Here is a 25,876-nt window from a genome sequence, read left to right as displayed (position 1 = left end):
ATCACAACATTTTAATGGCATTAATATACGACAATTAAGTCAGACTAAAGTTGTAAAAAAATCAGCTTAGGCTAGAATAATTGATTATACACATTTATAAAACGTCTACGAGACCAGAATTTTTTTTAATTTGCTCAACTCATTTAGAAATGTTGTATAATATAATATAATATTGATTAAGAATCAGCGACTTTTTTTGGATTCGTGACCCCTGATGATAAAACACTGGAAAAAAAGATCGTAAATGTCTCATTTACGATCTTTTTTTTTTGAAGTTGACGGAAGAGGATCACTCCAAGTTACGGTTGAGTATGTCATTAATGAATTCCATTAAACATTTGCGGTTCCTTTATCCACCGCCGACGTGATTAAATTAATATAAGGTAAACTCCAAAACCGTCTTAAGCGTACGTATTCGTATAAAATGTAATCAGCGCCATCTATTTATTTTATTAGACACTACGTCAGGCTAAGCCAAAGACGCATAAGGATGTTTATCCAGGAATTGGTAAGAATGCATATAAAAATAGTTTTGACTAGGAAATTAGCGACATCTCTTAACAGTTAAAGCAATGTTAATAATGTTTGAAACCAAATCAACGCAAACATAAAAAAAATATTCCTTTAGTTGTAGATGGCGTGACACTTTGTGATAAAATAATGAATTATTAAAACCCTGTGTAAAATGTAACAAATCTTTTAAATGGTGTAAGGCACTGTTCCCTAACGTGGGGCCCACGTCCCATAGGAGCAAATTGATTGTCGACACGAATTTAACCTTTTGGCTTTAATAAAAAAGAGGTAAAAGTTAAAGAAAGGGCGCAAGAATTTTAGGAAGGCTTATAAACAGTAAAACAATACTGATATTAAGGTATACATACTAAATTGTGCATAAAATAATTATAAAATTCGAATCGAAATTTATAGATATCGATTACCCGTTAAAATACTTAGTCGTTTTTCAACATGGCATGTTTTGTTTCATTATCGACTGACTGTCAACTTTGACGGTTGCATACAAATTTCGAGCTACGAATAAACAAAATCGTAATGGCATAATTTTAGCACGTCTATGTTGCATCTTTTTCTATATAGCTACTGTCAAACAGGGTTAGCGTTCTAGTTTGTGGTCATGTAACGGAAAAAAAATACATTTTTATAAGATTTTTTAGTTTCTCAACGAGTCATGGAGAGAACTATGCCAAAGATTTACGAGATCCAATCTGAAATCAGGAGATTTGTGGGCGAACGAAAATAACCGAAAGCTTAGCTAATTGGGAAGTTTAAGTGGCAATAGACGAGACATTTAGCGTACAGAACAGATCGGATTGTGGCTGAGGTAGCACGGTTCTGGAGAACAGACCACGTACCACCACGTACAGCTTGTAACATCCATCGTACGTCAAAGTAACTGACATGACCCAGTAAATTGGCAAGTTGGCAAGTAGGACAGAAAATTTGCAGCAAGTGACAGCAAGTAGAGCACCGACTGGAAAATGCAGCGTAGCCCAATTACCCTCGAGGTGGATAGACAGCCTTGTTAAGGTCGTTGGAAGATACTGGACGGGGGAGACATATGTCCAACAGTGGACGTCCTAAGGCTGGAATGATGAAGCTGCTTGAAGACATCGCATAGGTGACTAATTTCATTTCATCGTAAAAGATATACTTATATTCGAAAAGACAAAATATTCCACCTGTTGATTACAACACCAAGTATATTCAAAACTACATGTTACAATATGTGCAGATGCATTGGTAAAGAACACGCTTTAAAAGTCAATAGCAGATGTAACAAAAAGTATTAGGCATTTTAGTTCTTTATAGTTTACTATGAGACACTATTTACTATTGACACTAACACACTGTTTTACCAGATTTTATTTCTTATATAAAAACATTTTCGTAGCATAGATTATACTTATAATATGAAAAAAACTTCGACGTGCCATATTTTCAATATTATCAACTCAATTCAATTCTATACAAAATTGATATAAGGCTGCTTGGAGATTATTTTCCAATACACCAAATTTGACACCTTTGTGTATGACCCCAGCAGCCTAGTTCAATTATGGAATCCAATTAATATTTTTAAAAAGATAAACCTTGATATAATGTAGATTGGCGTCAACCCTGAATAGGTTGGCGCAATATTCGGTCGTTAAACTGTTGACCACAAATCCTCGTGTGTTGTGCGCACATTTGCGTAATATCCTGTTAGACAAGCAATGATCGTTCTCGTGTTATATTGTACATAAAATAACGTTTTAAATTAGTCCCAGATTTTTAGGTTCTAAAACCACACAAGTGCCTTTTTTCTAATCCTTCGATATTGGCAAAAGATGTTAGCTTTGTTGATCGTTGTTTTCTATAGTACACACCATAATATTCTCCCAATGAACTGGTAGTAAACCGATCAAGCCGTGATGCATCCTTCTTGGGTACCTTTGAATCGGAAACTTAAACACGTATCATATGACAGATAAAGCCGAGCGTTTTTGTTAGCGACGTAAGAAGTCAGCAGTCTCCAAATCTCTCTTCTACCTCCGGTGTAATAACTAATAATAATGGTATAATAAATAATGGTTCAAGCCTAGGTCCCGAGGAAGTGTTAGAATATACAGTCAGACCGGAACCGCTTTAGATATAAGTTCATTCCTAACGCTTCGTACTTAGGTTTGGGTCTGACTATTGTTACTTGCTTTAGGCTAAGCGAGCAATGTAGTCAGTGGCATTGGCAGTACAGATGTATTTACTAAATGTCTATCTAACCGAATCACCATAAGTCCCTGTTTCGAGTTCCGGAAGGTACATTACAACAGCAAATACATTGCTAAAGTGAAAACTCGAAAATGGATTGGAATACTTTTTTATTCATATTTTACTTAAGCCAACTTTTGAAAAAGATTTGAATGGAAAGAAAAAATAGAAAATTCACGAAGAAAATCGTAGAAACAAGAGTATTATGACACAAAACAAAGTGATAATTCATATATCAAAAAATCGTATAAGGCTTTAACAAACAGAAAATATCATGTTCACTATAAAATATTACAGTGACAGTATAATCAAATTATCACTACAGTCTTAAAAAATTACAAAAATGATTTTTGTAAATGTTTTTTGTTTATTATAAGATTGGAATGACTATAGTTTTGACGGTATAAAAGTTTAACTAGAGTAATAATTTTAAATTTAACTAGTAATTGGAGTTGCGAATATTTAGAAGATTATTTCAAATAGATTTGTACAAGTTTACAATGGCTTCCAGACAAGATACACAAATAAAACGTAGTATGCAAACGTTAGCTGCAACTGTAAACCAAAAGAGAAAATATATTAGCATGTATTACGCGGCAACACTCGTTGTCCGTTGACCATTTTCACCGCTAATTCCGTGATAACTTGTGTCATGAATGTCCTATACGCGGTGGCGAAATGACTGCTTTCCCGCTCCATGCGACGCTCTTTACTTTCACGGCCAATATAGGTCTTAAAGCTGTTTATAATGTGCGGACGGGCTAACAAAATTTTCACTATTTTCTAATACGCATACGTGTTTTATACTAAAAATATTTACAACTTATATTTGTAATATATAGAATATACTTAAATAAATGTGTACACAAAAGAAATTTCTTTAAAAATGATATAATTACAGCAAAAACTTTAAAAAATATCTAACTACTATTTTACTCGTCGTCGTCATTTCAGCCCATAAAGGCCCATCACGAGACATCGACCTCCCCCGATGATATCTATAACAGTGTTTACTTAGAAGAAAAATTGTAAATAATAATAAAACGCTGCTGTGACTGGCAGCTGGAAGAAGAAAGATCAGAGCTCTAAAAACGGAAATGTTTTATTACATTATAAACAATCCTACATAATTAATGCAAAAAGTGTCAATTATATAAGACTGTATTCCGAGAATCGAACCCGCGACCTACAGTCGCTAGTCTTAGTCCTCTACTGTTGAGCGACCTTTGCTCCTGCTAACTTATTAATGTATATTATATTCGCATAGAAAAAAAATTAAAATAGCAACAAAATAATTTATTCCTCTTTTTTTCTAGGGCAGTTTTTCCGTACCTATAAATATTACTTAGAATTATGTGTAAAGGCGTTGTATAGTGTAATATATTTAATGTTAAGATAATCCTGTTTGTAATATCTTACACATATTAGTTCTCCGAATAAAATAAATTAAAAATTAAAAAAAAAATACCTAATCAAAAAATTATAAGTAAACCTGAGTTAGTAAACGATCTATGGAGTCCGTATATTTTACCCTTTGGTGATTTATCGCAAAAAATACTTCCTCGTAATCATAAAGGCCACATTTGCAAATGTCCTTGAAGACTTAAGTCGGATGCGCATAACAAAACAAATTAATATCAACAAAGCAACATAAAACAAAAGTTCAAAGTGCCAACAATAAACGCCAATGCCAAAGTCGTTTATCAATTTTAATATAGGCACAATACTTAACAATTACGTCATTTAATTTCTACGCAACCTCTGTGACCAAGTTATATAAGCGATTGTGGTTATAATGAACATAGCATTAACACTCGGGAGATGTGTAGAAACGTATTTCTGTTGCTATTTACATAATACCGAATAATTTCATCACTACTCACTTCTAATGACAGAACGCTAAAAATGTTTGCAATCTAAGAACATCGAATCAATCATATATGCACAACCTTTTACGTGATATATAGTTTTGGTTACAGGTGTAAAAGTTTTAAAGTGATGCTATTGCTTATTTGTTGTAATCGAGGTAAATCTAAAAATCATCGGTTTCAGAAAATTACAGATTATAGTCATAAAGAGCAGTTTTAAATTTCGGATTAGTACATATTTAAATTAATTATGGTTTTTCCTTGTAGACATTACCTGTATTCACTACCAGGTTTTAGAAAAAAATTAATTCATAGAGCATATTTTAGAGTGGCCACTTCATACAAAATGATTGGAAAAAGATGTAAAAGTTTTAAAAATTTTTGCTGACAAACATGCTTTACATTTACTCCTTTAAAACTTTAAATGTAATCAATCACTCTGTATATTACTTTTTGAAAACTCTAGTGTCTTTATTGTATTATTTTAATGTGGTCATTTATGAATAAATATTTTTTTGTGATATGGAAGTAATACATATTGTCTGTATGATTACAACATGCCGTCTAAACATAATGGTGTTATAGATGTATTGCGTGAATTTTTGAATACTTAATTTTGCTTTTATAAAAATGTTTGAAAGATAATTCATTTTTGTAATAGAAAACTTTTAGTTAAGTAAAATAATTTAAGTTAAAATAACTTTCTTTATAACACGACTACCTATCTCCCGCCTACTTCACACGACCCGCACTGCTCTTTGTCGATGTAGTTGCATGTGGTAAGAAAAATTAAAAACATACATTTTTCATGAATGCCTCCTCAACCCCCTTTGCAGGTAGTATTTTGTAAAAATCCGTTCTTAGCTAATATCTACTTGCTGAAAAAATATTTCTACGAAATTTTAAGTCTGTAAACTTTATAGTTTTAAAGATATCGTCATGAGTCAATAGGTGAAAATAGCTTATTTTACTTATGTTGTTAGTTAACTTAAAGCTCAACCGAAACAACTTCTTGTGCCATTTATCTTAATGGAAAAGGAATTGAGCGATATCGTAAGCACTCAGTGTAAATTTGTCCGCTCTTCTTACGAAAGCTTAGCTATCTGTACTTATCGTTCAACATACTTAGACAGAAACCGCATGCGATTAAGACCACACCGTTAACTAGGGTGGCCAGGTATATTCTAATTGAGAATCTTTTTCAGAATATTGTTTTTTATCCTGATAAAATATTCAGAGTAAGTACTTTTAGCATGCATTCCCTATATTTTAAGTCATGAATTATGTGAAGACACCAAAAGGCTAACCATAATTCAATCTAATATAGGAAACAAGGCGTGTATATAATGCCTACGCAGAGCTTTAAAAAATAAATTTCCTCAGGCAAAGTGTGCTGTCTTTAAACAAATGGTAATCCATATTTTATTTATTAGGGGAACCGAAAAGTAATGTCGTTTCTGTCGACGTATTTTACAGAAAAACCGATTGATTTTTACCGCTCCGGCATTGAAAAATTGTATACTAGACGGCAAAAGATTATTGATATCGAAGGTGAATATATTGTTGATTAGAAATAAAAACATGTTAATAATGTAGTTGTGTGATTTTGACTTAAGAAAACGACATTGCTTTCCGGTTCCCCAAATAAATAAAATATTTGAATACAATATAAATAATGATGACAAATATAATACACTCCAAATCGAAATTCAGCAATACTTTCACGCTCTAAGATCGTTCTCTGGTTGTTTGTCGACCATATAATCGAAAGTTCTACGTCACCCTTGCCGTTCCGGTGTCTACACCCCAGAGTTTTAATGCCACTATTCTGCATAGTTGAGAGGCCTGTTCACTACAAATACAACTTGCCGATCCGAAAATAACCATATGTGATGCCAAAGAGTCTTAAGTGATTTTGGCTACATTGGCCGAAGACAAACAGATGACTTTGAACTACTGGTTGTACTGAAAGTAGACGGTAAAAGACAGTGAGCATGTTGACTATTTATTAGTCTGTCCAGATAAGCCAATGTGGACTCTCTATTGCTATTGCACCGAGGAATGCAGAGGATAGGAAGGTATAGAAGCAGCTCGTAATTAATTCCGTCAAGGCATTTCAACGCGTTTTACGGATCGGCAACCGCACCGACGGACGTCTATCTACAAGCTAGATAGGTAACCTCGGATAACGCTGGATTCAGGCCGCTTCCAACCGGTATTACTGAAAATCAATGAGACTCCTATTTCCACCAGTCCCACTACTGAAATAATTATGGTTATTTAGTTTACATATCCCTATTCATAATAAACTATATACATACAATATCACAAGTTCTGTTAACAAATTGTCTTTATTGTTTGTCAACTTTGAGGCACCGTACTCTATAGTTCATTGCATCATTTGAGACATAAACGCCTAAGTGGAAAACATTGCCAACTAGATGGCGTTCGAAAGCACGTTGACTTTACATGACTGTAACCATTTTAATGCCAGGCTGTTTTAAAAGCCAACAACTGTAATTTAATACGGTACGAATGTCGCGTGTCATGTAGAGCATACACACGCCATTGGGAGCGGAGATATCTTGCGTCAATTGAAATAAAGATGGTCATTTATATGCATACAGACACACTTTCGGCGTATAAACGATGCAATCTATGTATTTTATAATAAATTTTATGCGATATCTTATACTACAAAAATAGATTTTTTTAGTTATAGGTGCAGAGTTGATACTTAATTTCATTTAAATTTAATATTCTTTATTGCACACGCTAGAAAACATAGAACTAGTTTCATAATAATGAACAAAAAGTACAATGAGCGGTCTTATCACACGAGGCAATTAATACTTATACTTAAATAAATCAAAAACGATTATCTATTTACATGAAAAGAAATGAAACGTCAAATGTATCGCTGAGCGCTAACTCGCAAACAGCTCGTTCGATCCGCCATTTTTTTATATCACAAGAGCACAAGGAAGGATCTTATATGCATAAAAACAGGAAAATAGTAAAAATAACGCTTTTTTCCCATACAAACAATGGAGTAATTAAATCTCCCATCCATATACGTCAAATATTTGGCGGCAAAAAAGAATAAAAAAATGTGTTAGAATCTAACGTAATATAGAATATACCGTAGGCAACACATTGGCTTTTTTATTCTGTTCAAACAATTGTTTTTAGAGTAGGTAATAGACTCATCATCGTCATCATCATGGCAGCCGATTAACGCTAACTGTCCGGTCTCGTGGATCCGTCTGTGTTGGATTCATTTGGCATCCATAAGAGATGTAATCCTTAAAATTTTTAATAAAGAATTATTGTATTTAAATTCGATTACGACAAAATTTGTCGTGTACCATGTAGAAAAAATAACCATATTATTGCTAAAGTCTTGAAGTATACAAAATAGTAAACAATTTTTGTGATTAACCGTTGTTTATTTTGTCACATTAAATAAAAAATAAAGTGGTCCTTGCGAAATACCTTTTCATTTCCTATGTTTTTTCTATTGCACCGCGACAGGCCATTAACTTTTGTTAGCCTGTTGTTGTTAATAAACGTAAAAAGAATATAAATAAAAAAATATTTCATTATTAATCGAAGGTTTTATTTGTTTCTGTAAAACTTACTCCTTTTAAATTAGTGACTGTTGTAAAGTCGAACAGAATATCAAAATGTATATCTAAAGATCGTAAAAAGTTCAGATAAAAACGCAAATAACACTTATTAAGGGACAAATAAAAAAGCCAAATTAAAATCCGCAGCTGTGTATAAATAATGGTACAGTTACTTATTAACACCTTGCCGGTCGACTTAGCTCGAACGTGTGCGACATAACGGATTTAAAAGGAAAATCTTCCGCTGATAAATGCGCATAGCTGCAGGCTGGCGGCACTTTATTGCACGACTACTGCTACATAGCGGAAGTAGCTATATGTTAGTCCTTTTCTTACTTAGAATGGACTTCCGCAAAGTAACACCTGAATCCATTATATAAGGAAAATCTTAACAACCTCTTCGATTTTAAGTCAGTTTCAATGCCGTGAACGAAATTTTGATTGAATAGATTTCTTTACCTCTATCTTTTCGGTTCTGAGTGACACACAAGTTCATTATTCACTATGTCATAATGTACTAACATGTTAAGCGTCAATACAGTATCGATTTTCCGTAAGTATATAATTTTTAGGAGTATGATCTGATAACTTTAAATGACTGAAAATCTTAACCAATTTTATCGAAATTAACTTATAAATTTTGACAACTTTCTAAGTATCAAGTTGAATAAGAGAATTGTGTGAGAAGTATAGCATAGGTAGTATACATAATAAGAAATAAAAAAGATATTATAGATCTTAATGTTAATCTATAATAACACTATTTGTGCCGACAAACGAAAATAAAGACGTCATTTATCGTTAAGTGAATATGTAGTAATTTTGTAAAAACATATTCGTATTTATCGCAGTCTCTGCAATTTGATTTTACCATTTCAAAAATAATGTGATTGAATTTGTATCTATTTGGCCACTCCTTCGTGTCAAGATTCTTATAAAGCGGACTAATTGTTCCTGTTTAGCAAGCTATATATATATATTTATTATGATTCGACTCTCGATAAAATGAAGAAAAAAATGGCGTCCTTTTACGCGACATTTAACATTCACGACACTTAACAGAAATTGTCTTTTTTAATTTTATAGATAACACTGTGTTAAGAATGTAAAAAATAAATGTCGAGTGAAACATTTAAACTGACTTTTAAGATACGATTTATTTATTAAAGATAATAAAACTATACTGTTAATTTATTACGTGGGCTTGAGTCCACAGATCGCGAAAGGCACTTAGCTTAAACCTTGTTTACGTAAATCATATTTGCAATATGTGTGCAGGTGGTTATTCAAAGGAGTCTTTCGTTAACGGTCGGAAAAAGAATAGTATTAGAAAAATTTCTCTACGCGATCGAATCCAAGGAACTCGCTCCGTAGACGGACGAAAGTAACCAACGTTGTCCAAACGATTGGCAAGTGACAGTTGGCAGACACATATCGAGAACAACAGGTATTATGTGGCCTCAAGGCTTTGGAGTGAAGACCACGTACCAAACTAAATGGAAATCATTTAGAGAGGCCTGTGTCCAGAAGTGGATCATGGTCATCCATCTGAAATGATGGTGATAATGATGATGAATTAGAAAAGTTATGAGAACATTTGAGAAATGAAAGTGTTTTTTCTAAATGGATTAAGTACCAGATACACCACACAAATTACCTAAAAATAAACCATTTTTAGCTTTTATTTTACACAGATTTTTATTATAATTCAATTTGATATGTATGTTATACTATATTAATCGTAAACATGTGTCTACAAATTGAAAGTACATAAGTTTTAATAAAATTATTAACCTTGTAAAATCAATCAGAACAGTAAAGATATTTATACAAAAAAACTTTAAGGTTACATAGAGATTATACTTAATCAAGTGTTCGACTAACTTTATTGCATGTGTAGAAGAAATTAGCGGTCGTTTAAATTTACAGGAAAATAATTTAATACAAAAGCCATAAAGTAGTCTATTGTTGTTTCAGACCCTCCTTGGTTTGTTAAAGGCGAACAACATAATAAAATTCTCACCAACCTAATCATACGTTCGTTCACGATATCAGGAAAATTCAGGATTTTTATTCTCTGTTCGATTATTGAATAAAGGTTCGTTGGATAAATTACCAAACCTAAAGATAAGGATATCTTTAAAAATAGTTAAATATAAAGCCGTGTTCACATTGATCATTTGAAATTAGCATTTTAGCAAGTAACGCAAACGCGTGTTTCTGATATGCAAAGACTTACAAGAGGCCAAGAGGCGTGTCTGTACTGAGTAATATATAATATAATAACAAATGAGTCACTATTTTTAAGCAAATAAACTATTGAGTTTTCGTTTGTAAAATACACGTGAATAATAATAAACAGAGCATCTGCTGGTCTCTCTGTCGTCTTTAAAAGTAGAAAATTCCAGAAAAATAGCAATGTACATAAGGCTAGCATTAGAAATAAATTTTAACTTGTAACTTTCTCTAGGTTTCATAAAATTTGTAGCTTTTTTGTGCAAATTGTATCCCTATACACTCTCATATAAAGAAAAATTAAAGAAACTTTTTTAATTAAAATTTTTATACAAAATGCTGAAAATGTGTGAAGTATTTTTAAGCCATAATAAAAAAAGTTTGGGGATGAATTGCTTTATTACTGAAAAGAGATTGTTAAACTAACCCCAAAAAAAGAAGAAAACCCGCCTGAATTGGTTGAGGGTTCACGTCAGATCAGGGCGCGCTTGCACCGAAAAACCAGAAAGCTTTAAGTTGAAGGATGCTATTACAGGTAAGTTCAATCTGATTGTAGTTTTTATGAATTGGGCTCTTTTAGCGTTTGTCACATGGTGTACACAAATGGTAAGTGGATAATAATGTCAATAAATAAAAATAATTTAATAGGATAGACTTATCCCTTAAAACTGAAAACCAACGGTCGCTTTGTACTTGTAAACACATAAAGTGGGTTAACAAACCCATCAATGGTAGATGTATATTTAAATTGTCCACTTCACCGTTCCCCCACTTTTCCACGGAACCGGTACACGCTTGGGGTACGGATCTTCTAACTCGTTCGCCTTACAAGGTCGCGCGGTTAGATCGTGACTGGCGGCCGGCGGACTGTTATGAGCCGTAACTATTAATTTAGGGCTGTGCCACACACGCAGCAAGGCTTTTATGAACGTTAAACCTATTATAGGATAATCGTATTCATAAATATTAAGTCGTAGGATCTGTTCTTCTTTTACGTTGACAGATCCGGTAAGAAAAACGTTAGGATAATTATTAAGTTTCATTTTTTCTTGGCAAACTCTTCACGGGGTTTTAAAATTATAAATACTTAAACTAGGCCATGTTCCTGTCACCTTAACACAAGACTAGACATAGCATTGACTTTATAATTTTGCTAGTTTAGGCGTTGTTTAAATTTGAGTCGGATTACAATAATACCTGTACACTATTCTTTGAAGATAGTAATAGGCGCCGTGGCGCCAAACATTAACTTAATCATTTCGCTAACTGTACTTTTCTTCAAAGTTATTTAACAAACTTCACAACTCCGCCAAAAAAACGGTTTGTGGTTCATGAATGCATGACCTAAAAATACTATCTATAAGCAAATAATACTTTTAATAGTTACAATATTATTTTCTCCATTAATTTTTAGGTTTGGATGTACTAATATATAATAATTCTAAGTTAAGTTACGAAAACGATAAATTCTGTGAAAATTCTTTAGTTAAAGGTGCACAGTTAGTACCAAGTAGCTGACAGTGCCTATTGGCAGATGTATACGCTATTCCTGGATTGAGAATATCCATACGAATAAAAATAATCGACACAGCTCAACAGATTGGCAAATTGAGCTGGCCGCTGGGTTCTTAAGGTTCTGGAGCGAAGGTAAGCATGGCGTAGGTCCACCCACAAGGTAGACAGTCGACCTCGTCGAGGTTGACGGAAGATGCTGATGCTGACGCCATGACGGTTATATGATAAATTTTTCGCATGAATTGATTTTTAAAAAGTAACATTTAATGAAACAAAACTTTCCTTTTATGAAAGGTTTATTTATTATACATATTTTTTAAAATTAACTCATGACACTAACTTTTTTTTAAAAAAAATTAATGGAAAATTTATTATAAAAATGCACTTCTTCAAATTCGAACGAACAATTATAAATCAAAGCTAAAAGGTATTAAAGATTACTAGAGCGACTAGTATTCCTATATTAAGGTGTGTTCACACACGAAAGTTACCAATAAATCATGATAATGATAAGATCAACATTAATAATATGTTATTGATTATATATTCTAGTTATTCATTTCATTTAAGAGAAGAAGCAATTGCGACAGGTGTGTAACCACCTTTAAATCGAGCAGGTAATAAACGTTGAAATAAAAATAAATAGCAAAGGTTAAGCACTAGTCTCAATAGGTAAAACGAATTGCTCACTTTTTGTTAACGCTACGTTCCTGAACATGTTATTTTTTAAGCATTTTTACGCTTGCTGCTTTATTATTTATTTGTTAGTATTGTGGTATATAGAGTTTATTAAATGGAATTTAAATAAAAAATTACCAACCTGTGTATGAAGTTACATTTTAACTTAATATATATCGTTTAATTCGTGAGTCCCACTTGTATCTTCTTTAAAACAGTCAAAACTAATGAATACTGTGAAATTACGCAGGCCCGTTGCCGCCTATTTTGTGTATCAAAACTCTCGGATATTTCCTTTTATTTTATGGGTCTTGTCACTGAGGTTTGTTGCGTTATATTCTGGCAATAAAAGTAAAATGTAAACACTGCGACTGTGGTAAAGAAGAAACAATTTCTAAGAAACAATCTCTAAGAGCTACATTTGCTACGGTAGAAAATTATAGAATAAAATGATCATATATTTATCCAGTAGCAAGCATCTTTAAATGTGTTAAAATTATAGTATCTATGTGTTAAATATCTCGCATAGCACCTTGGTAGGCTATCAAGACCAAATCAGGCTAAGTCGGAAATACCATCCACATCAGCACAAGTTGAGCAAAGCCACCTTCTTTTGTCTTCATTCTATCATAAATAGAAGAATCTATTTTTATTAATGCAGTATAATAAGGCAATTATTTTTTTTAAATAATTTTTAATTTACTCGGGTTGCACTATTTATTGTAAATTGTGAAATTATAATTATTTATTTAATCGATAAAAGTGGAAAGAGATATGATAAATCATATTGACGAGCAAGAACATATGTATAATTTATTATATAGTCGTTATTTAAAAAAAAAACACTCGTAAGACTATATCTGTTTGAATGTCTTATTTTTTCTCATTATTCCATTACTAAGAAAAACATGTAAAAGGATTACTTATGACTTAAATTATTCCGAATAAATTAATTCGCATATAAATCTACCGTCTAAGATTTGTTGCGTATCGTTCGCTACTGTATGTATTATTCAATATACCAATGTGGTTTCCTACACGAATGTACAAACGTAATTATTTCTTCGTGACTTGTATATCAAATAACAACGTCGGCCACCGTTTATTCCACACATTTAGCCTTAACCTTAGAAACAAACTGCAAGAATAAATAAAAAAAAATGTATTGATTTAATATGGGAATTCACTGCTAATGTATTAGTGTTAAAATTTTGTTTTATTTAAATTGGCGTCTTGTGTGACGAACTTAAATGCTGACATGATTTCTAACTTCAGACTTTACTAACAAGCACACAATTATTCCACGAGCCATGGATTTCGAATTAGAAATGAGGAGATCTGTAGAAGAAAAAATACTTCTAACATAGCCCAGCGTATTGGCAAATTACAGTAGCAGTGGACTAGCCACATAAAGCTCCGAACAGATGGCTAGGACCTTAAAGTTCTGAAGTGGAGACCACAGTCCGGCAAGCACTGGGTAGAAAAAACATACACCCACAAGGTGGCAAGACGACCTTCGCCGGAAGGTCCCGCATTGGTTAATACGATTAAATATTTATTAATAACTTCCTTGGCACTTGAATGATACATAATATATTTTATTTATAATATTCAAATGATTCATCATCAATTTACTTTACTGAAAAATTACGATTTACTATTATAGTGTGATTAACTATGGTTCCAAAATCTTTATAGGGGTCAATGTATAGCTTAATTGCCAGAAGATAGAATTTTAACTTTTACACCTATTTCCGATCGCCCCGGAATGATCACAAAAACATGTTACATTTCTGCTATGATTGCGAGGATCGAATAAAACAGGATCGCCTCCTTCATGGGTGACAACTATCAACGAATATTCCTAATTTTTTTTAAAAATTAGTACAATGTACAACAGAAAGGAATAAGTCTGAGTAGTGAGTCAAAAAGGGTCGAACAAGATCCCAGGCTAGTCATGAATAAAGCTATATAAGTTTAAAAAATAAGAATGATAAAATAACTCTATAGCTTTCAGACAACTATTTGTCTAGAAAAAACACTGGAAATAAAAATTACAACAAACGTTCATTGAAATCGAAAAATTGTGTCAAAACTGTGATAATGTAGCAAACTGTGGTCTAAAAGTGAAGATGAAAGAAGGAAGGTAATGCATGGGAGACGTTTTGAACATGTATAAAGGAAAATTGTAAAGAAATGTACAAGAGATTGTGAACGATAAAAGGAGAAACATAAGTATGAAATGAAAAAAATATTTACCCGAGTTGTAACGTCCCTGGCTTACACATGTGGGAACGGGACGCCCCCTAAAAGGGGTCATTTAGTAAGATAAAAAATAAGTTACATTATAATATTTTTTTATTTAAATGCTACAGGCCAGTAGCTTGTGGCAGTAAAAAGTCTACAGGGACAGATAGTAAAGCATAATTATTTTTATATATACTAATCTGAAAATTGAAAATGATTTTACAGCTAATCGGCTATTTGTTCACCACTTTAAAACTTCATATAACTAATTACCCTGTATAAAACTTGAGAATACTCTCATAATTAGATTGATCGCGCATTTAGAGCAAATGTTGTTAATGTTTTATTACTGACGCCCATATTAATAATTTAATAAACAATCCATTGTAATGATTATTCAATTGAGAACAGGAATTGTAATTGGCGTTACACAAACAATATCATGAAGGTAAACCGCAAATTACAATCGTAATTCTATATTGCTCAATGTAATTTTGTAATTAATTTATATCTCGCTAAAAAGGCTTTGAAAGTAAGTAGAAGGTATATTTATCTGCAATGATAATGAGTTATTTTATTGTCGTCATTGAAATGCCAATATTAAAGTGCGTTATTATATTTTTAATCTGTAAATTAGGACATCACTCTTACGAAATAATTTAATGTTTCTTATTCAAAACTCACTTGGTTACATTATTTTACACAATATTGACAACAATGGCTATCTACTGACGACAAAGCATACCTATAATCATCATCATCGTCATCATCATCAATAGCATTTCGAAGAACATCGATTGCTAGACATAGGCCTTATTAAAAGATTTCCAAAAGGGCTGTTAAAAAGCATAGATGAGGTCTTTCAAATAGCATTTTAAACTAGCGTTATTTTTATGATTACTTTGTAAGTGAATAATTTTATGATGGAAGAAAGAAAGGAAAAGCATGAAAGATGCTGTAAAAAAGAAAAGAGGACAAATATTAATAAAAAATATATACATCTGTAGAATTTATTTATTACCCGAAAGTGTAACGTCTCTGTCCCACACTAGAGGGAACGAATAAAAAAATTATTACTTTTGAAAGTTGCATATGAAGTATCTTATGTCCATTGTTGGACATAGTCGCCCACTTAATTTCGTAAAGGATCTGTAAGAAGCGAGCCTGCACGTAGCATCTTCCGACGACTTTAACAACGTCTCTTTAACGACTCTAGAACCTTATAGTCCCAGCGGTCATCTGTTCTGCGCTCTATATCGCCTACCTCATGCCACTTCAACTTCCCAGTACGCTAGGCTATTACGGTTACTTTCTTTCGTCTACGAATGCGTAAATAACTGTAATCGATGCATATTTCTATTATATACGTCGGCACTCTCCCATTTTTGTTTAATTTATTTATCCTGCAAAAAAAAACATGTATTCATACAGCCTTAAATGTTTTATTACAACATTACTATGGTTTAAAATACGTTTACAACTTTGTTATAACATCATTAAGAAATACTACGTAAAGGTCAACAAACTAACAAGTCAATCATACACAGACAAAATTAATACAACAATGTGACGTCCTTCCCACGCTTTCAAGTCGAATATTCCACATAGAGCTGCAATCACTGTGCATGCGTGATGATAATATTTTAAGTGGCTTAAAAATATTCTAGCAGCAATCTTTTGTTGTACTGGCGTTAATCTGGCTATGGAATGCTTGGGAATTTTAGGCCGTGCAATAGTGACCTAATTATGTTGAATGATTGCTTTCTTATCTCACTATATAATGTCATTTGTTACAGGTGTAATAGCTTTAAAGGGGCGGATGTATATATAAGTCAATTAATGTATGGTTATACCCTGTACGAAATTTAATTTTCAAAAATCATAAGTAATGTAATAATAATAGTATATAGTACGCAAAAGCGTTTCCAAAATTAGGATAGCTACTTATTAAAATTAATTATTGTTTAATGTTTTTCCCTGCACACTTTATACCGAAAAAAGTTATTGGTCAGATTTAATAATCTAACATATTTTAAAGTAACTATTTTATACAGCATGACTGAATATGGGTGTAAAAGTTTTAAGGCTTTTTTTAATTTACACATTCACTTCTTTAAAGGTTTAATATCTGTTACTTTTAAGTCGGAAAAACCAACGCTGTTTCTTCTCGGAGCTAATTTGTAAGGTTCCACTATCAATACCTGATTCCTTGGCCACTGTCAATCATTTCTTAACCCAGGTTATATTAGAAACCCCATATTTTATGGCTACGTAAACTGATTCTCATATTTTTAAGTTTATAATAATTACAATAATTTTCCACTGTGGTTTATTCATGGTGCTCACATCTGTACGTCCTGAATATAATGCCAATAGAGTTCAATATGATACATAGTAGTATCAAATTATGATCAGTAAAGGCATCCCCAAACTCAAAATATGTAGTTACATAATTATTTTAAAAAAGAACCAATAAAAAAGTCATGATTTATTTAGTAATAAAATATTTGTGTGAAGTAATGTGGACAGATAATTTTTATTTATGATATCAATTTATTACATCATCGAGTCATTACTCGCTATCGATGGGTATTAGAATCCATTTGACAAATTATTCACGGCTCAATGCCAATTTTACGCAACATCGTCATAGTCATTAATATTTGATGACACAATAAATGATTTTCTTGCGGAAAATTTTTGTACATCAATGTGATTTTTAATTTATTATTTCATTTTATGTTAATATTATATTTATGAGATTAATGAATTACAATAAAACATTCATTTTTTGATCATATTTTTATTTCCAGATACCTAGGAATAGGTGTGAATTAAACTGTTTCGTTATTACAGACAATACAGAGCTGTTCAAAACCGATATAGCCTAGCAGACTGGCACGTGGAAGCGGCTGTGAGCGCGCCACATAGCCCATACAACAAATAATCCCAGCAACATTATAGTAATTGTAAAGTAAATGGTGACTAGGATGTCCAAAGTTGGACATAGAGTTTCAGTAAGAATGATAAAACGACCTTAATATTTATATTTACTTCTACTTATTTCATCAGGTTAGGTTACAATCAATCCTCTTGAATTTAAAGTATTGAAACATTAATTTCACAAATTCAACGGTATAGTAGAGTATAGATGTAGGTATCCTCTTTAAATATAATTCTATTATTACTCATGCAGAAATATGACACTGTTCTTCTTTGTTACACTTTTAAAAGTATAATGAAATTACAAACAGATGTTTGCTTGATAGTAATTGCGATAGTAAAAGTAATTTGTTACATTACGAGGACGCGTATAACAGTTACGTTGTACACGGTGTTTAATTTGTAACGAGCCATACAATTGACGGTTAATAGATTTTATCTCGAGTAAATATTCACGAGTGTTGTGAAGGTTACCGGAATGACGATTTTCGCTCGCATTGTTACAGATCCAATTAGTTTTTGTTGCACACGTTATGAGCGCATTAATCTTTGTTACATTCGCCGTGACGATTGCCAAGCGTTACGCGACGGTCTGATTGATTTGAACATATGAAGGAAATGCTTCTCGTTTAATATTCCTCAGTGTCTTAAGATGAATGAATGTTACCAGTTATGACTTGGCACATGAACGTGGTATTTCATTCAGAACCTCACTGGTAAGCTAATGGTCGCTCAATGGACCACGGAGAGCGCTATGCTCGGAATTTCTTTCCAAGATCAAATCAGAAAAGAAGAGATTCGTCTAAATGAAAATAAAAGGCATATCCCAGAAAATTATTACGTTAAAGTGTCAGAAGACAGTTCACATAGAACGTAGAACGGGTGGCCGCTGGAGACTTAGTTCTGGAGTGAAGGTCCCGGACCCACAAGCGCAGTTTAGGACTTCCACCCGCAAAATGGACAGCCGACTTTGTTAGGATCAATAGTTATGATTTATTATGTTTGTTTACATCTACTTTAGATAACGTTCACGTTATACAGAATATTTCATCATTAAATGTCATATACGGTGGCAACAAACAAAGACAAAGTTAACAAAAAAATGTTATCTACATTTTTGCTGCTTTACGAACTATCAACGTAACGAAATAAAAGAATATAATGAACAATGGAACAAAATGTTGGTTATTGCAGACTCTTAGACACTGGCATAGTAAAAAGTGAAATTGTTTATTTCCAAGAAACGTAAGTACATTGCTCCCTCGATATATGGCGGGAAATTTGAATTGAATAGAAAATAAAAAAAATTGATCAACCATTCAATGTGTTTGTAAAACTGTACAACAATAAATTTGCATAAATAGAAAAATATCGTTTTCCTTGTTCCCCTATATTTTACCCACTTTTTTAAATTCTAGTCATAATTCATAACAATTATTTATTATAATACAAAATCCTTACACCGTACTATCTATCTATTATTTACTAACAAAATATATTCTCGGTGGTTCTATCATTTTGTTGTATAAAAGAATAATTAAGTCTACGACAATATTACTTTACTATATTATAGTTTTAAACTTCATGGACAGTTCAATTGCAAAAATTATATTTGTATTTATTTATTAACACTTTCTTGTACATCATACACAATAAATAGAGAAAAAAAAAAGAAAAAAAGAATTAATTCATATGGTATAAGAGGCGTTCTTATCGCTAAAGGTGATTTCTACCAGGCAACTTTTTAAAGGAAATGAGAGATATGAAGGAGAGAGCAGTTTAGGATGTACATATATATAAATACTTACACTACTACATGCGTACATGAATACTTACATATATGTATACACATATAGTTCGTGACAAATGTGCTATATAAATACGATTAATTAAGGTATATATTATATCTTTGTGTCATATTTTCATAAGGTAATTTACAGCAGATAATATCTCCTTAAATAATTAATAATATCTCCTAAATTTTGTATCCATTTTGTTTGTGAAGTCACATAACTTTTGTTCAAAATTTATGATTCAAAACTTTAACCATGAAATAGTAAATATATCTTTTCGTTATAAGCACGGGCTTTTAAACTTTTATAACATACTTCATATACAGGATGATTGATACGTAAAAGTTTAAAAGGGGGTGAATGTACAGATCATTTGCTGCATACGTAACACGCTTTGTATTTAAAATTCTATTACTACTTATTAATATAAATTATTGTTTATTACTTGTTACTGTAGAATTTGTGCTGACAGAAGATATTGGACTATTTGTTATATTTTACCCGTATTTCAATAGAAAATATAATTTTATGTAACATATTTCAGAGTGATCATCTATTTAAGGGGTAGTTGGACATATGTCAAAAAGCTTTAATGCTTTTTGAAGATAAATTGGCTATAAATTTACCCAATTAAAGCCTATAACCAATCGACCTATTTATGTGTAGATAAAACTTAAATATCCGAAAAACAAATATACATGTTAGTATACATATTTTATCTTGTCGTGGATTCGAATAGATAGTCCGATCTCACGGTTCATTGCTAGTATTCACTAGGTGTTATGTACCATACAACGGTATCGAGTAGACTTATGCTAAGCACGCGGATTGCCTTGGGACCGACCCACGATTCGCCCACGACTGTGACGGCATCTCTGGTCAATGTATTGAAATATATGGAGCTCTAGTGACCAAGATAATCCGTGCGATAGGAATAACCGAATGGTAATTTTCTATCAAGTGTTTTGTACAAATAAAGATTAAACTGATAATGATTATACGGAAAAAATATTTCTGTAAACAAGAACTTGAGAAATTTTCTAATAAATTTATTACATATTAGAATTGCCTAAATAAAATAAAATAATTTGTTTTGAAATCGTCATAGATTGTTAAATGATATTACATTTTTGACATTACTTTCATATACAGGATGTTGGTTATAGGTGTGAAAATCCTAAAAGGGAGATTATACAACTTTTCGGTCAGCAAGTTTTACACCTGTTTCGACTTATGTTTTCTATTGGAATGGACCAATCTGGCTGTACAAAGTCTACATGCACATTATACAGACAGGTAGTAAACGATATTTATTTTGCTTACAACTTTTTTTAAAAATTATTAAATATTTTTGTAACCATTGATTTTTGAATACAGTACCAGACGCTAATTGACAGCAAATGACATTCACTTCTCTATCGCTTTTACACTTATGACAAAATGCTCTGTATAATTTATATTTTATCTACTTGACTACCGAAAATTACGAACACAATTGAGTAAATAAAATCGACGAAGGCAGGGAAAGTAAAGCCGATCTTTATGACGTAAATCACAATAAGCAATGTACATGCCTATACACCGAGCATCGAAGCAGATGGTCGCGTTAGGTCGAGTTATTTGGTCCAACGACATTCTTGAGGCAAACGGCACATCTGCATTTCGATTTTATCAACGCCTTCCACTAACGCACGAAGCATTCTTTCCATCGTAGATATAAAATTACCATGTGGGAGAAATCGTATCTGTGATCCAACTCACTTGTATTTTCTGTGAGAGATTTTCATGTAATTAGCGAAAAAATTTGTCACAATGTATTACTACTAAAGATACAATTGCTGTATGTTCCTCGTCTACTATATCATTATAACAATAGTTTCCTATTTTCTGTTTTTATTCATTAGAATGTGTTGTAATTCGCACAAAATCTTACAAATTCTCTATTGTTATTTACTATGTTTAACAAGCATTTAAGGAGAATTTTTTTTCAATGTATATTTATACCTAAGTTTTAACGAATTACTTTATTGACAGATGTTTTTGCAAGTTGTAACATTTGTGCAACTTTTGAGAACAAGATAAACTAAATTAATTAATAAGCTATTTAAACATCGATGGTTTATTTATAAGATAATATTTAAATAGATATAATGCCAGCCTTTGATCTATGCGGGTTAGTCGGAAGAGTTGTGAAAACCGTCAAATATTTTAAACGATTTTTGAATTTCTACAATGATATTCAAATATATTAATCATATAATATAAAATTACACAAAATATAAATAAAAATTAATTAATAATAACTTTGCTTTTCTAAACAAGGATAAATAGATCTGCTAGACTAAACGACAAGTGATCAGGTATACACCAAAAATTAAACGACTTTCGTCTGCATGTAAAACAGTATTTAAAATAATTTATTACGGATTCTATATTTAAAAAGATTAATAATGTATGAATACCACAAAATGATTAGCACAAACTAAATGTTGAAGCTTAAACATAATTCTACTTTCGCATTGTGGTCTATGTTTGCAACCGTTTTCTTTTGCTAGGATTAAATGATTAAATAATCCCTTTACAATCCTAAAAGAAAATTATTATAAAAGCAGTTTTTGTGCAAATGCTTGTTACCCGAAAGCGTTAAAAAATTATCTGGCTTAGTGGCAGAGCGTCGAAGGCGCTAACAATAAAAAACCACGATTAAGCCTTCCTTGAAAGTCTCGGCCCTTGCGTTAATTATTTCAAAGAATTAGAGGCCGTGTAGGTAGTCCTTTAAGTATCCTATGTAAACGGTCTATGGATACACAAGAGGACTCGTTTTGAACGGTTTCTCGATACGTAGACTAGGTTTCGATCGGTAAAACTCCACTAATTCGTCCTGGATTAAGGCACATTTCGCTGGGAGAATGCTAATGTCCAATGCATTTGTTCTCATTTAAATTAATATTATTGGTTTTCACAAATGTAAGTATTCGACCTAAAGAAATGAGAGAAAAAAAGATACTTTTTTCAAAGATGCCTTAACAATGTACATTACACACGTCACCTCTATTTTTTATGCATATCTTTCTACACTATCCTTTTACCATACGCGTGTTTCCACTGTACTTTCATAGGTTAGTTGTTTATAAAACAAAGCTGTTCGAATCAGTCTGCGTTGTAAGCGTTGTGACCATTAAATGGCAAAATCCGATTAGTAACACGATATTGTTTATAAAATAGTGCCTTATTCCTCGCTACGAATCACCGGGAAATTGATATCAAATTGTCGATCGTTTGTTTTTAGACGATTACAGAAGCTTGAGTTATAACGCAGTTTTCAAAGTTGTTTATTAAGCAGCTTGGTTTGCAAACTCTATAAGCTATACTAAAAGGCAATGAACGAAACTTAACTGTATTAACTACATAAAAATCCAGTGAATGTAACTAGCGTAAAAGAATAAACAAAATAGAAACAGACTTTTACCCTTTTGTAATATTTATATATATTTATGTCAGGTCTTGTGGGTTTGCAATATTTACGAGTATATATATGTATGTCAGGTCATATTACAGTAGATTTCTTCTCGTGAAAAGTAAACAATTCTTAGCTTTCGGCTAAATGAAAAAAATCTTCTTTCTGTATTAAAGTCGTTATCGTCGCCTCTGATATACTTTTGGAGAAAAGTTATAAATGATAAAGAAGAGTTTAGACTGCATTAATATTTCGTTATTGCTGCCATATGATCGTAAGGTTCTGTCGTATTCTATCGTATAGATCATGGGCCGGCAAGCGTAGAGAAGAATCTCTACTCACAAGACGACCTTGTTAAAATCGTCGGAAGATGCTGAATGCAGCCCGCTTTATACCTTATTAGATATCTTATGGAGAGTAGAGCGAATTTTATGTCCACTTCTAGACGTCCTATGACTAAAATTGAGATAATGATAATGTTTACGAACATTTGTGAACTATAAAAATAATTTTAATCAAAGGAGAATAAGATCTTTTCACATACATTGGCGGATGCCACATAACTTAAATTGTCCACAGGATACGATTATTTCCTCGCAAAGATTTTGTACGCCGTTTGCAAGTAATAAAGATATTTCATGTAAATTGTGCATTTGTCTAAAGACACCTAACAGACTGCTATAATAAATTATATTCCATAGCGATTTGATTACCTCGAGACCAAAGAGGACTTTCTTATTTTTTGAAACATTTCCAGTTAATTGCATATAAATTAAATTAATTGGTTTCGTATACTTCGAAATACATACTTAATTATAGATATATATACACACACACACACACACATATATATATATATATATATATATATATATATATATATATATATATATATATTATATTCGAACATTAAAGGTATCCCACCATGGACCATCATTCAGTATGCGTTCGGCTTTCTTGATTTGATAATCTTGATTTGGTCGCTTACTGTTCTCGAGTTGATACTAGCACTTCGAAAAGATTTTTCTTGGGAGCTTTTTAGTAAGGAGAAGAGAAGGAAGGAAAGTGTAGCAGAAGAAACATTAGCAACGCTTCCCTCCAAGATTGAAGAATATCCGGTACGTGGCTGTATCTCTTGTAAGGTTGAATCGGTACCCACCAGTAAGTACAGAGTCCGAATTATGTTAATTTTTTTATATTATGGTCGATGTGTTGTGCAAAAGGTTGAATACGTATCTTGGTCAAAGGTGTAATGTTTAAAGAATTTTTTGAATGATTAATTGGATTTTTTTATTTAAGTAACACGCAGTTTCGATGCATATATTTATATAGTTCTAAATGAAACTATTATTTAAATTTTTGAATAAAATTGGCAACATTAATTATATACATCGTGCTTGTTACGTAACAATACATTTTAAAGAATACAATAAAGTAACACAGAACTTCCTAATGGCGACATAATACGTCTAAAAGAATGTGACCAATATAGAACAGTTGCGCAGAAAAGCAATCATCGTATTAGATAACCGCGGTCGGTAATTGCCTGAAGATGTCATAAATGTGAAAGTCATCTACGAAGTAAGTTTTGTTGTAAAAAAAACTAGTAGTCGTTACAATGTACGTAAAATCTTTTTAAAAAATTAGAGATGTCTTTTTTAAAATGCTGTAGTAAATATATATCGTAATGTTAAAGAATTCGTGTTTTTGGGTAGCATGGTAAGAAGTTTTAAAATAATTTACGAAAATCAATTGCATTTTTGGTTTTTGATTTATGATTTATTTATGGTGTTATCGTAATACAATGCTGTTATTGCACTGCAATATATAAATATATACAAAATACCATTGCAGTCCTATAACATCCACTGAACATACGCCTCTCTCGTTTATTTACAAGACTGTGTGATGATAAAATTTTAGTTGGAATGAAAGTTTTCAAATGATTGCAAACATTGTTATAAATTTAGTAACACTCTAAGAACATTAAAAAAAAATTTTCTTAGATCTTCTGATTAGATCTGATTTTTCTTATTTGTAAATTGTGTGCCAATTATTATGATTCTAAAAACTATGTACAAAATTCTTTATTTAAAACAAGGTACTTTGATCACCTTGTAAAAATAAAATGCAATTATGATATGCATGATTGCCTCGAGTATTGAGATGTACAACATTTTTCCATTTTATCATTAATTATTTTACTTTATTTGGAAATAGATAAATGAAAGATAATAGTATAAATACCACAGTATGTACAAAAGCACATACGTTATACATATATAAATTTGAAGTAAACCAAATTTACTGAAATTTTCACAAAACATTGCAATTTGTTTGTCACATGAATAAATTATCAAATTGTCATAAATGAATTATATAGCAATGATATATCTTCATATGATTCTTTTAATATTAAAATGTTGATTTTAAACAAGTGCTGTTTCTCAAATATAATTGTTGTGTAGATTGTCAACTTCAATTATGTTTAGTCAGTTAGTTTAGTCAGTTTATTGTGTGTATTTATAATATAATTATGGCACTTGTTATTAATAAAACTTGCAAGAAAATATTGATTCCAAAATCAGAAAGAAAATTAAAGTTACAGAGTCTTTTAAGAAAGGTCTTGTGTAAGTTAAGTACTAATAAATATTGGTAAACAATATAAGACTCAAGAAAAAGAACAAAAAAGGGAAATAATTATTGTAATTTTAAATAATAAAGACACAGACCCTAATGTCCATAGGG

General features: G+C 31.7%; 1 protein-coding gene across 1 annotated transcript in view; it reads right to left on the bottom strand.

The window, feature by feature from the left end:
- LOC137923856 (glutaredoxin domain-containing cysteine-rich protein CG31559-like) overlaps window positions 1–25,876 on the bottom strand; it is a 102,578-nt gene that overhangs the window by 20,783 nt on the left and 55,919 nt on the right. The window lies entirely within an intron of this gene.

Source organism: Battus philenor, unplaced genomic scaffold (assembly GCF_028537555.1).
Source record: "Battus philenor isolate CCGP_79_NKW_IND1 unplaced genomic scaffold, ilBatPhil1.0.hap1 SCAF_22, whole genome shotgun sequence".
NCBI classification, from domain to species: Eukaryota; Metazoa; Arthropoda; class Insecta; order Lepidoptera; family Papilionidae; genus Battus; species Battus philenor.
Note: the sequence above shows the minus strand (reverse complement) of the source record. Positions and strands in the feature narration are given on the sequence as shown.